General features: G+C 38.8%; 1 non-coding gene across 1 annotated transcript; it reads left to right on the forward strand.

Annotated features, from left to right (window-relative positions):
* The first annotated feature begins 4,537 nt into the window (after positions 1-4,537).
* On the forward strand, positions 4,538-4,644 carry LOC145060797 (small nucleolar RNA R71). Its single transcript, XR_013686980.1, has one exon. It is a non-coding gene; the product is annotated as a small nucleolar RNA R71 (small nucleolar RNA).
* Positions 4,645-14,184: the final 9,540 nt, after the last annotated feature.

Below are 14,184 nucleotides of genomic sequence, written 5' to 3' on the forward strand. Positions count from 1 at the left end.
CCACATCTTGGTCTTCTCTTTATAAAGCCATGAACTAGAGTATGCATCATTCCTCAGCTCCTCAAGAGCATTCATTTGCATCAACCGGTTGCTCTTTAGTTCCTCCATGTTGAAGTTACACCTCTTTAAAGCCCAAAACGCCTTATGCTCTAGCTCCACCGGCAAATGGCATTGCTTTCCATAAACTAACCTATATGGTGTAGTACCAATAGGTGTTTTGAAAGTTGTACGAAAAGCCCAAAGTGCATCATCTAGCTTATCCGACCATTCCTTGCGATTGCTCCCCACCGATTTCTCCAAAATTCGCTTTAAAGCTCGATTTGTCACTTCGTTTTGTCCACTAGTTTGTGGATGGTACGATGTGGAAAACTTATGGGTTACCCCATGTTTCTTTAACACCTTTTCCAATTGGTCATTGGCAAAATGTGTGCCTCGGTCACTTATAAGAGCTTTCGGGACTCCAAATCGTGAAAATAATTTCTTTAAAAACCGCACCACCACCCGACCGTCATTTGTTGGTAACGCTTGTGCCTCCGCCCATTTGGATACATAATCCACCGCCACTAATATGTATTTGTTTCCTTTAGACATGGGAAATGGTCCTATGAAGTCTATTCCCCACACATCAAACACCTCGCACACCTAGATACTATGTTGTGGCATTTCATTTCGAGATGAAATGTTTCCCACTCTTTGACAAGCATCACATTCTTTGACAAATTGGGCTGCATCTTTAAAAATTATGGGCCAATAGAACCCAATGTCAAAGATCTTCTTTGCAGTGTAGTGTGCTCCATGATGTCCACCCATGGGCCCGCTATGACAATGCTCTAATATTTTCCGGCTTTCCTTCCCGAATACGCATCTTCGTATGATCCCATCCGCACAGCTCCGGAAGAGGTATTGCTCGTCCCAAAAGTAATATTTTAATTCAGAAAAGAATTTCTTCTTTTGTTGACTGCTAAAATCTTTCGGGATGTATTTTGTAGCTAAATAATTAGCTATATCTGCGAACCATGGCTCTTCTCCTACGGTCACCATAATGTACTCGTCCGGGAAGTCGTCTCCAACTTTATCTTCTTGTAATTGCGGGTTCTCAAGCCTTGACAAGTGGTCAGCTGCTACATTCTCCATTCCCTTCTTGTCTCCTATCTCTATGTCGAACTCTTGAAGAAGTAGCACCCATCGTATCAGTCTTGGCTTGGCATCCTGTTTGGCAAACAAATACTTGATAGCCGAGTGGTCAGTAAAAACAGTAGTTTTGGATAAAACCAAGTAAGGGCGGAATTTTTCAAAGGCATACACCACAGCTAATAATTCCTTTTCAGTGGTGGTGTAATTCTCTTGGGCTGGATTTAGAGTCTTGCTAGCATAATATATGGGTCGAAAGTGCTTATCAGCCCTTTGACCAAGGACAACTCCTAATGCAAAGTCACTGGCATCACACATAATCTCAAAGGGTAAGTTCCAATTTGGTGCAATAATGATCAGGGCATTAGTTAATTTTTCCTTTAAACATTCAAATGCCTCAAAACATTCTTTAGTAAAAGTAAATGGTGCATCTTTTAGTAGTAATTGTGTTAGAGGTCTAGTTATTTTGGAAAAATCTTTTATGAAACGCCGGTAAAAACCTGCGTGTCCTAGAAAACTTCTAATGCCCTTCACATTAGTTGGTGGGGGTAATTTGGCAATAGTGTCAATCTTTGCATGATCCACTTCAATTCCCATTTTGGAAACCTTGTGGCCCAAAACTATACCCTCCTTGACCATAAAGTGACATTTCTCCCAATTGAGGACCAAGTCGGTTTTTTCACACCTAGCAAGCATTAAGTCAAGATTTGTGAGACAATCATGGAAAGAAGATCCAAAAACGGAAAAGTCGTCCATAAAAACTTCCATGAATTTTTCCACCATATCGTGGAATATGGCTGTCATACACCTTTGAAAAGCCGCGGGTGCATTGCATAGCCCAAAAGGCATGCATCTATAAGCAAAAGTCCCACTTGGGCAAGTGAATGTGGTCTTTTCTTGGTCCATTGGGTCTATGGGTATTTGAAAATACCCCGAGAATCCATCTAGAAAGCAATAGTAGCTATGGCCCGATAGTCTTTCTAACATTTGATCAATAAAAGGTAAGGGAAAATGGTCTTTACGAGTGGCATCGTTTAGCTTTCGATAATCGATGCACACTCTCCAACTGGTTACCGTTCGTGTCGGACTTAGCTCGTTCTTTTCATTGGTTATGACCGTCATCTCTCCTTTCTTGGGCACCACTTGGACCGGACTCACCCACGGACTGTCGGAAATGGAATAGATAATTCCCGCATCTAAGAGTTTGACCACTTCCTTCTTGACTACTTCTTGCATATTTGGGTTTAACCTTCTTTGGTGCTGTACAACCGGCTTTGCTCCTTCTTCTATATTGATCTTGTGGGAGCAATAAGATGGGCTTATTCCCTTGATGTCGGTGATGCTCCATGCTATGTCCTGCTTCTGCTTCTTCAACACTTGCATGAGCTCTTCCTTTTTAGAATTGGACAAGTCAGCGGCTATGATTACAGGCTTTTGGTTGCCTTCTTCAAGGAAAACATACTCCAAATGTTCTGGTAAAGTTTTGAGCTTAGATTTTTGGTTCTGACTGTTGGACTCGCCGAGTGCAGGTAGGGTACTCGGCGAGTTTGTGGCTGTATTCACGACTTCTGCTTTTTCTAAAGAGGAACTCGGTGAGTAGATCGGTCCTACTCGGCGAGTAGGACTGTCAGTTTGCTTCACCAATTCTTCATAATCTTCTTCTTCCAGCAGTCTTTCAATTTCCATTAAGTCTTTTTCTGGATCAAATTCTTCATCATCAGTTGTGAACTTGCTGGAATCTTCACTTATGCATTCCTCCAATAATTTGTCAAGCATATCAATTGAGAATGCCGTGTCGTCACTGTTCCTTGAATACTTCATAGCTTGGTCTACCCCAAATGTGACTGAATCTTCTCCTACCCGCAAGGTGAGCTTTGAGTCCCTCATGTCTACTATAGCACTTGCCGTGTTAAGGAATGGCCTTCCAAGGATGATTGGCACTTGTGGATCTGCCTCCATGTCTAGAATGATAAAATCAGTGGGAAAGACGAATTTGTCCACCTTGACTAGTATGTCTTCGCATATGCCTCTTGGGAAGGTGACTGTCTTGTTTGCCAAGTGAATTGCCATGTGAATTGGCCTTGGTTCCGGGAGATCCAAATTCTTAAAGAATGAATATGGCATTAGGTTCATACTTGCTCCCGAATCGGCTAAGGCATGAATGGTGGCCAAGTTGCCAAATTGGCAAGGTAAAGTCAAACTCCTCGGATCACCCTTCTTCTTTGGTAGCTTATTTAGCATAGCAGCTGAGCAGTTTTCATTGAGTACTACCTTCTTCACTTCTTCCATCTTCCTTCTATTAGTGAGAAGTTCCTTAAGGAACTTTGCATATTTGGGCATTTGCATGACGGCTTCAATGAAGGGTATGTTGATTTGAAGAGTCTTGATATGATCTAGAAACTTCTGATACTCCTCTTCCTGCTTCTCCTTCTTAGCTCGGGCTGGGTATGGCATTGGAGGCTGGTAAAGCTTTTCAGGAACCTACTCGTTGGGATTTGGTGGTGTACTCGCCGAGTCCATACGTGGTACTCAGCGAGTAGGGCTGTCAGATTGTATGTTTTGCTTTTCTGCTTGCTTTTCTGCCTCCTCATTCTGTGATTCCTTGGATGCCTCAGTTTGAATAGGTGTCAGGGGAGTGATTATCTTCCCACTTCTTGTTGTGACTATGTTTATGTGCGCGCCTCGTGGGTTATTTTCAGTTTTGCTAGGAAGTTCGCCCGGTGACCTTTGATTGATTTGTTGAGCAAGTTGCCCAAGCTGCGTTTCTACATTGTGGATAGATGCTTGCTGGTTCCTAAGCATGGTCCTTGTTTCTTGAATTGCAGCATCATGATCACTATGTCTTTTTTCTGAAGCAGCTACAAATTTGGTGAGCATTTCTTCCAAGCTTGGCTTCCTCTCTTGCACCGGCTCCTCCTTTTGGTAGAACCCTCTCCCTTTTTGCCTAAACCTTTCCTCCTTGGCTTTCTTGTACTCTTCATAAGGGAGCCACTCTTTCTTTTGTTTGCGCCAGTCTTCATCGTATCGGTCTCCACTTGAGTAACAAACTTGCACCTTCTTGTTTCCATTCTCATCTAAATCACAGTCTTTAGTGAGTTGAGGCCCATTGCAGTTTTCACAACCCACCCGAATAGCATGGATCGTTTGATCCATTTTATCCATCCTCTTATCCATGGTTTTTAGCATAGCCATGACCGCGGATAAGTCTTCAGTAGCTGCATAAGCGGCTCCCCTAGTGACATCATGTCTAGGGTTGTGGTATTCTCTAGAGTGTTTAGAGAATTCTTAAATCAACTCTTTGATCATCGGGGGCAGCTTCTTTATGAGCGGGCCTTGCGAGTCTAGTAACTGCCTGGTTGTGACATTGACTCCATCATAGAAGATGGAGACTTCTTGCTGGCTGTTTAGGTCATGGTGTGGGCAGTTTCTTAGTAAGCTCTTGTACCTCTCCCATGCTTCATATAGCGACTCTCCAGCTTGTTGTTCAAAGTTAGCAATGGCCTTCTTTAACTTGGCTATCTTGGAAGGTGGGAAAAAGTGATCAATGAATTCTTCTTTCATCTTGGCCCATGTGGTGACTGATCCGGGGGGAAGTGACTTGAGCCAGTCTTTTGCAGCACCTTTGAATGTCACCGGAAGCATACAAAGTAGCTGAGTCTCGCGGGGCACATTTGGAACATTGAAGTAATCAGCTACATCATTGACTTCATCCAAATGCTTGTAGGCATCTTCATGGTCTTTGCCATAAAAAGGTATTTCTTTAAGTAAAACTAGGATATGACCCTTTAGCTCGAAAGTAGTAGTCGCGGGAATTGCGGGTTGCACAAGTCACGGGCCAGTGTCGTCGCGCATCCTCTTCTTCCATTCTCCCATGGGGATTTCATCAATGTTAGCCATTGTGATAGCTAACTCTTCTTCGGAATCGGTTTCGTGCTCGTATGTAGGCTCCTCTTCTTCCTCGGTCTCATACTCAATATCTTCCTTAACCGGTTCGTCGATTACTAAAGAAGCGTTGGATGCTCCTGATTTGCTGCTCTTCTTTTCCCAAAAACAATCTTCAAATTGGACAAAGGTGACTTCTTTGGTGTACTCGAGCTCTCCACGTCCTTTCCTTTGTTCCTTTTCAATGCGGATTCGGGATCTTCAAACGTGGGTACCAGCGGGGTGTTTGATCCTCTGGTCATGAAAGTCCTGAAATAAACAAGATAAAAACGTAAAAAGAACAAAAAAGTGTACTAAAAAATCGAAAATTAATTTGTCAAATACACTGGTACTCGCCGAGTAGGTGCGAATGCACTCGGCGCGTATCAGTGTAATTTTGAAGAAATTTTAAACTTAATATTAAAACTAAAACAGATGCTAAAACCTAATTTCTAACTACTAAATTGCAATAAACTAACTTTGTGTCAGTAAACTCACACACAGGATCGAAAAAATTAGGGATTAGATTAATTATTTAGAACCGTTCCCCGACAACGGCGCCAAAAACTTGATGTGTGTAAAATGCACTTGTTTTATTCATACTTTTTATTAATAATTTAGCACACAAAGGCAGTGAACCTGTCTTTTAATGGTATAGTTGGGTAAGTAGGGTGTCGAACTCAGGGAACGGAAAATTAAACTAATGGCTAATTTTAACTAAGCAATTAATGAAAGTAAAAGGTTTTTCTCTAGTTTTACAAGACTAGAAACTTAAGCACACCACAAAAACACTTAATTAACTAAATAACTAAAGCAAACAACTAATTCACCAAATTTGATAAAGATGTTTCTATTTAGGTTCAACCAATTCACTCCTATGGTTATTTTGTATTTATGATAGATTAATTGTTATTGGCTACCAATTATAGTGGTTAGGTTCATGTTCATTACTCCTAACCCTTAGACTATTAATTAATTCAAGCAGTGATCAAGTGTTTAAACTAATTAATTCCCTAGATTAATAATTTGGATTAAATAAGATTTGTAGTGGTTAATCAATTTAGTGGTTCAATTAACCTCTTGTTTGATGGTTTCTCAAACAAACTCACACATTAATCTACCTATTGTCTTATTAATCTTAGTTTCATAATCATTATTCCTAAGCATATGGTTAAGTGTTCACATAGACATATGAGGTTAACAACTAAGAGATGTTCATGCAACTTAATTGTCTTCCGATTAACAGAAAATAGTTGTGATTAATGCATAAGGTTCTTTAACAAACTTAATTTAATAACTCACCAATAAACAATCAATCAAAATCTAAGAATTAAACCATAGGAGTTCGGTATTCCCCAAACAGAAACAAAAACGTATTTAGCTCATAGTTGCAGTAAAAATAAACACAAAAACAAGTTTAGCTAGATTAAACATACTCAATTCCTAAAGCTAAGTGGAATGATTAACCTAGTTGCTTTGATTCTTCAAAAGGTTGAAGATTAGAGTTCCTCAGCGCCTTCAAGGGTTCTCAATCGCAGATGGATCTTCAAAAAACGCCAGAAAAGTAGTCCCATCGGATAAAGGCTCGGTTTTTATAGCTATCTCAAAACAGGGTGTACTCGGCGAGTAGCAGACCCAACTCGCCGAGTAGGTTCGTAATTATCCGTCTTAAATCAGGAGTCATGGCTATCTTCTGGAATATTCTGATGGACTCGCCGAGTAGGCTCGTGTACTCGCCGAGTAGGTAAGCTTTTGTCCCTCAATCTTCATTCTTTGGTCTCTAATTGCTTCCCCTTGTTCCCTTTCATTCCCAAGCATGTCTTTTGGACTGAAAACAAAATTTAAACAGTTTTAAGTACCTTTTGTCCATATTATTCACATAATTAGTTAAAAATGAATAAAAATGTATGCTAAATAATTAACTAATTATGCACATATCAATGCCCATGCAAAGACCCAATGGCTCTATTTGAAGAAATGGCCTCAATATGCCACCCTAAGCTCATAACTCTCCATGACACCCATAAAGATCAAGAAGTTAAGGTATCTGGACCTCTTTGGATCCAGATTCGAAGCCTCAACACAAGAAGGGACCAATTGCTTCACAAATCATACTCAAAAAGGGGCTACAAACCCTCACTCTCAAAACTTACACCAAAACTGAAAGGGGATCGAATATATACCTCAAGATGAAGTCCTTAATCTCTGAAATCCACAGATTAGCACCCTCTTCAGTTTCCTCTTGCCTTGGTCACCTTCTTCTTGCAAAATCACCCACACAAGGATCAAAAACGACTTCCTTTCTCTCTCAAAACGTTCACACACTCTGGGGTCTCTCTCTATCAACTGGTAGCGGCAAATGAAGGCCATAAGGGCCTTTAAATAGGTCTCAAACCCCGGAAATTAGGGTTTCATTAAACAACGTGGACTCGCATAGTCTAATAGTCGACTCGCCGAGTCCGCTCATTAACTAGGATGGAAAATCGTGACACTACTCGGCGAGTCTAAGCATCAACTCGCCGAGTCCCTCCCAAAATCTCCAAAAATGAATGAATAAATAATGTACCTGGAAATTCGGATGTTACATCGTCCAATGGGCGGTTAAGACTGCGAGGATCCCTTTAAATAGACAAGAAAAATCTGAATTTATGTGAAGCAACAGTTGCGACGTAATAGGATAATGATGGGAAGTAGGCTTGCAAAATCGTATCATCACAATTTGTGTCAATTTCACACTTATCCGTTAAGAGAGTGGTGCGGCTACAACAGTCTTAATTTGAATCGTTATCAATAATGATCCGAATCAAGGGGACTTAATGAGATATATAAGTGATCGGTTAATTAAGCTCCCCGGTTGAACCTGCAAGAAGGAGTGTTGACCGGACCTACACGAGGAAGACTCGAAACTGCCTGCAAGGAATAATGTGTCGATATGCCGGACCACGATAACGATCGAAACGAACCTAGCATCGGTGAAGTGTGTCATACAATGCCAAGATGACATTACTAAATAGTTGTAGCTTACCGTTAAGGATATCCACAGTACTTAGAATCCATCAGAAGTGACTAATGACTCAACCTAAGTACAATCCTCTTTATCTTTGGCAGACAATGGCTATTAGACCAAAGCCACTTGTACGAACATTATCTACACAAAGAGTTGATGCATAAGATCTTATGTTATTGGAATGTAGGGGTTGATGATGGTTTTCCATAGGTTCAACCCTTTTCATTGGTACCACTGCGGGTTTAAAATCTTTATCAAAGCAAGCCACATTGGCATACAATTCCAATATTCCTATCCATATGGTGCAAAGATACGAAACTAATGTGTCTACATTAGGGATGAGCATCGGAACCGGCCTGGAAACCGGACTTGGTGGAAAATAGGAACCGAATCAGACCGTCGGTTCTACCGGTTCTGGTTCCTCCAGTTCTTGTCGTGTCTTCAGCGTTGGAATCGGTCTTCAAGAAATAGCAACATACGGTTCCGGTTTTTTGCCGGTTCCGGTTCCCGGTTCCAAAAATCCACAAGAATATCGTCCCGGTCCCGGCCCAATCGGTTTTATCCGGTTCCGGTTCTGGTTGTGGTACCGGTTCCGGTCCAAATGCTCATCCCTACTCTACATTATCTAAAATGAAGCACACAAAGGAAAATGACTTACCAATCTTGGTGAGACGTTTGGCAATAAACACATCTATCACTGGGCCAAATATTTCACATGTATCCATAGTTCAAGAAGGAAGAATTGCTTAAGGAAATTCATAGTGTGCATGTTGTGAAAAAGCTTATGTACCATATCCTCATTTGAACCTATCGTTGGATCAATTGCTTATTGCCAAAGGAACACCGACCCTAATAACACGGGAAGAAAGATGCTAAACATGAACACCAACGTATGTTCGTGCTGGAGAACTCTTGATCGTTGCCGTCAGAACCCTTGATCGTTCACTTTTTAAAGTCACCTAATTTACATACAAATCAAATGACTTGATGTGACATCAATTTTGTATAAAATCATGCCATCTCTATATAATTAACTGTTTAACATTTTTATTTGATATTTACTTATTCTCTCACACACACATGTATATGTTGTATAGCGTACAACAAACTATTCGTCCTAAAAAGGTACCTGAGAACAAATTATCATGCATTAGTTTGGTACCGATTTGACGATTTTGAATCAAATCAATGCAATAATCGATTTAATAATGACGTGTGTTGATATGAAGAAGTAGAACTATGTACTGTTTGGATCTCAATCGCTTCTTGTCATATAAACATCCTTTAAATTTAACATACAAACACACATATATACAAATGCATGTTATTTTTTAACTTTAGCATTGATAATAATTCTTAAAAGAATTGTTGACCTATTTTAGACGTTTTTTTAGTATCAAACCCATATGAAATTGCCCCAAAATCTTGTCTTACATATAATCGTTTATGTTTTAATAGGCTGATGTCAGGTTTAGTCATTAGCTTGGTTTTTTGGATTACGGTTGAAGGGTGCTTCTAAGGAGAATCCATTTGTTTTACGGTTTGGTGATGACTTTTCAGGAACACGTGTGTGTTTGGCAAATTAGGTTGAGTTATTTGATAAGGTCGTTATTTAATCATTTTTTTGGTGTGTAATAGGAGTAGTAAGGTGAACCAAATTGGGTTGAGTGATTTCAAATTTCAATCCTTGCTATTTCTTTAATATAATTATTTTTGTTCCTTTTATTTAGTTTCTCAATAGCTTAATAGAATCTCAAACAGTTTTAAAAAAAAAAATTGAAATGAACGTCAATTTTTTTTATTGTTACAATCAATCACAAAGCTTTTCCACTATGAGTTAAATATTTAATACAAAGTCAACCTATCAACATTGGTTGAAACATGGTTTTGACTATTGTGTTCCACTAAAAATTTTAAAAGTGTTTTTTTGGATCATCTTGGGAGATGGTGGGGCTTAAAACTTCTGAACTTTGCGTCGTCTCATGATTGGTTAGCTTGGTTTTAAGGACTGTGGTTGAAGGGTATGTCTAAGTACTACCTGGAAGCCATTTGTTTTATGATTTGGTGATGTGTTTGGTCTTTTGAGAACGCGTTGGTGTTAGACTGTTAGTAAGATTAAACCTAGAAAAAATTGAGTTATCTGAAAAGGTTGTTATTTAATCATTTTTGGGTGTGTAATAGTAGGAAAATGTAGTGTTTTAAAAATCGGTTTGAACCAACCAGTTGGACCGAAAATCGGGAACGATAGTTGTTCAACAACATCGGTTTTATGTTAAGTTCTAAACCGGATTGAATCGGATAGTTTCTTCAAAAATCGGGGTTGAATCGGTGTGATAGAACTAGTAAAAAATCGGTTTTGTTGAATTTAGATACAATGTTTTAAAAATCAGTTTTTTAGTTGAACCGGTTCAACCATCGGTTCAATCGGTTAAACCGTCGATCTACATCTTCTAGTGGTGTGTGTCGGTTTTCGAGTTGTGTACATTCCTTATCTATTGAGCTATTCAATTTTATTTGAAAATTGATTGTTTTTTTAATGAGCTAAGTAAAATCCAACTATCAAAGTCTAATAAAGTGGTTCAAACGGTTTTTGACCAATTCTATCATACCGATTCAACCCGGCTTTTGAAGAAACCGTCCGGTTCAATACGATCTAGAATTCAGCATAAATCCGATCGTTGTTGAACTGCTTTTATCATCAGTTCCTGGTTCAATTGGCTTGTTCGAACCAATTTTTTAAACACTGGTTAGATAGTTGAGATTTCACTTAGCATATTAAATAAATATTCAATTTTCAAAGAAAATTGAATAGCCCGATCAAGTTATCCATAGTGTACACAACTTGAAGGCTAACGCATATCACTGTCAGATGTAGACCATATGTAGACCGGTGGTTTTTTCGATTGAACCGACTATCGGACCGATTGAACCAGAAATTGGTCATTAGACGGGTTCAACTAAAAGACCTATTTTTAACATGGAAAAAATGAAAAAAAAACTTGGGTTGAGTGACTTCAAAGTTTTATCCTTATTATTCAGATATAAATTACTTATTTTTGTTCCTTTTATCTAGTTTTTTATTAGCTTTATAAAATCAGAATAGTTCTTAAAAAAAATGAAATGAATGTCAAATTATATATTGTTACAACTTACAATCAATCACAAAGCTTTTCCACTGTGAGTAAAATATTTTTAGTCAAAGCTAAAATGTTTAATTAGAAGTCAACCTAGTATTGGATGACACATGGTTTTGACTTCTGTGTTCCACTTAAAAAGTTAAAATTAAAGAAGGGTTTTTTTGCACTAGGGAAAAGAAAGGAGTCGACTCCCATGTTAGATCGATTTGAATGGTTCCCTTGCAAGATGGATATTCAAGTGTTTCAAAACTTTAAACATCTGAAAATGATATATACTTTTTTCTTAACTTGATAACTATTAACATGGCCCATGTCAATATATTTTTATATGTATTATAGAAAGGATTGAATTGAAAATTAAGAAAAAACTTGAACTTTGTAAGAAAACCATTTACGAAAATTTTCCACTTAGTTAAGCCTTAGAAACTATAGTGTTTTAATCAAGGTTCTAAATGACGTAAGGTGTGACTTGGCGGCATTGTCAAGCTTCAAGCTTTTCCGAGCCTTGGTGAGTCACGACGTTTGTAAGGCGTGACTTAAGGTGGCAATTTTCTATATAATTAATATTTTTATATGTATTTTCAACTATTATTCATTTTTATACACATATATGAGTTAAGGCGGCGTTTTGGGAAAGCTTGGCGGCATGTGCAAGCCTTGGAGTCGTGGCGCGCCATGGCGGAGCCATGACGAACTTTTTAGAACTTTGGTTTTAATTAATAAAAGTAAAAATTATTTTACAAGTATTTTCAAATTATGTTTTTGTAAATAATTATTTTTTACTATTGGCAAATCTTTCTAGGGGTGTCAAAATAAAAAAATCTAAATGTGGCATTTTCTTATAGAGAATGATATTTTTATAAAGTTTCCAGGTTCATGACAACGATGCAGGAGTTGTTTTACTCCTATTTAATTTTTGGGGTCAGGAGCTTCGTCCTATCCCTCGCAACGATTCAAAATAATTATACTTAATTATTAATTTGTAATAAATAATTAGTGTAATATATAATGTTAAAAACAAAGGTTTGAAAATTTTAAAAGAAAATACAATTATTTTTTCAAAAGTTCAGAAAACTCTATTAGTCGATAACTTAACAGATAATGTTCAATATATGTATTTATTTTAAATTTCATTCTTTGTTGCTAGCTGTCATGTATATTGTACTTGTATAAATAGATTGAGTAATAAAATCATACGTATTTTGGGAAATTACTTCTTATATAGTATCAGTCAGGGATTTTTAACCCTAGTCATACCCTCTTTTCAATCCTTTTTCTTTCTGTCGACTCTCATGGCCTCTTCCTCATCATATTTTTCTCTCAATACAATCCTTCACCTTCTCACAATCAAATTAACCTCCTCCAATTTCCTTCTCTGGAAGAATCAAATTTGTCCCCTTTTATCTTATCAAACCCACCTGGGCATGTCGATGATTCTCTTCCCACACCTCCAACAACCATCCAAACTGATGGAAAAAGTTCACCAAACCCAGCCTATGAAACATGTTCAATGCTGATCAAAAGGCCCTACTCATCATTCAATCTTCCTTATTGAAAGAGGCTATGGCAGAAACTCTTGGCCACTCTACTGCACACGAAATTTAGAAGGCTTTAGAGAGTGCTTACTCTCATGATTCCAGAGAACGCCTTCAAACTCTTCGAGACTCTTTTCGTCAGATTCAAAAAGGAATATCTTATGTCACTGAGTTTGGCAGGAAATTCAAGGCAATTTGTGATCAATTATCCGCTATTGATCACTCTGTTGATGAGTCCGATAAATCTCACTAGTTTTTATGTGGTCTTGGCGTCGTAGATTGTAACATTCCATTTAAAATAAAATAAAATAAGTAAATAAATATAAATAAATAAGCCATAAAACCCCGATATATATATATATATATATATATATATATATATATATATATATATATATATATATATATATATTACTTTATTTTAGCCCTAAATACGTAATAATTTACCAGTATTAGCCATAGGGAGTTAAATGATATAATTTCTAGAATTTGGGGTCTATATTGTAACATTAGGACTTCAAATGTGAAGAAATTCATGAGCAAGGGATGTTTGGTAAATTATGGGCTTGAAGTGAAAGGAATAGAGGGGGGAGGGGCCGGAATTGTCAAATGATATGGAGTTTGAACATGGACGGGGTTTAATACCCGTCACCTCCCTTTGGCCTTGCATATCACCAAACCCTAACCCTAAAGATCTCATCCGCCGCCACCTTATTCTAGTAACCACCATCCACCCTCTGCTGTGTTGGACCATTGATGCTCTTACCGTCAGCGACGACAAGGGTTGTCGGGAGGATCTGTCAATACCGAAGAGGGACACTGCTAACCCCTTGCCGTCGTTGTGAACCGCCAAGCCGACACCACCGTGATGACGACGACCTGCGAGCTGACGCCATTACGTTAAGGAGGCCAGAGAAACAAAAAATGTGGTTGTCGTCGCCGCTGTTCTCAGTTGAAGACGCACAACCTTTCTCCTCTCCCTCTCCATTCTGTTTGCTGTTACATTGTCGCTATCTCGTTGACTGTCATACGCCACAACGAGGGTGGCTGAGATTTAGTGTGTATTTCGGTGTTGAACTCGTGTATTGAGTGTATGTACGTGTGTTGGCGTGTGTTTTCTTGATAGGGAATCAAAAGAGAACCCACCACCATCACCGTGAGGTGGTGGTTGTCATCTCCGACCATCGCCTGCCACCCTATGGGTGACTGTGTGTGTGTGCGCGTGTTTCCTTTAAGATGAGATGTTGTCTGGGTGTTCTTGGCCGGAGAAAAATCAAGGAAAACCCCCCACCACCACCGTGAAGTGGTGGTTAGAACCTCATGTCGTCGTTATGCCGCCACCAGCCGCCACTTTGGCTGGTTGTGTGCTTATATGTGTGTTTGGACCTAAAAACTTATAACTCCTTCCATAAAAAGGGTGGTTTCCTCCTTGAACCGCCGCCGACCACCATGC

Source organism: Lactuca serriola, chromosome 6, assembly GCF_051521515.1.
Source record: "Lactuca serriola cultivar US96UC23 chromosome 6, Lser_US96UC23_V15, whole genome shotgun sequence".
Classification (NCBI taxonomy): domain Eukaryota; kingdom Viridiplantae; phylum Streptophyta; class Magnoliopsida; order Asterales; family Asteraceae; genus Lactuca; species Lactuca serriola.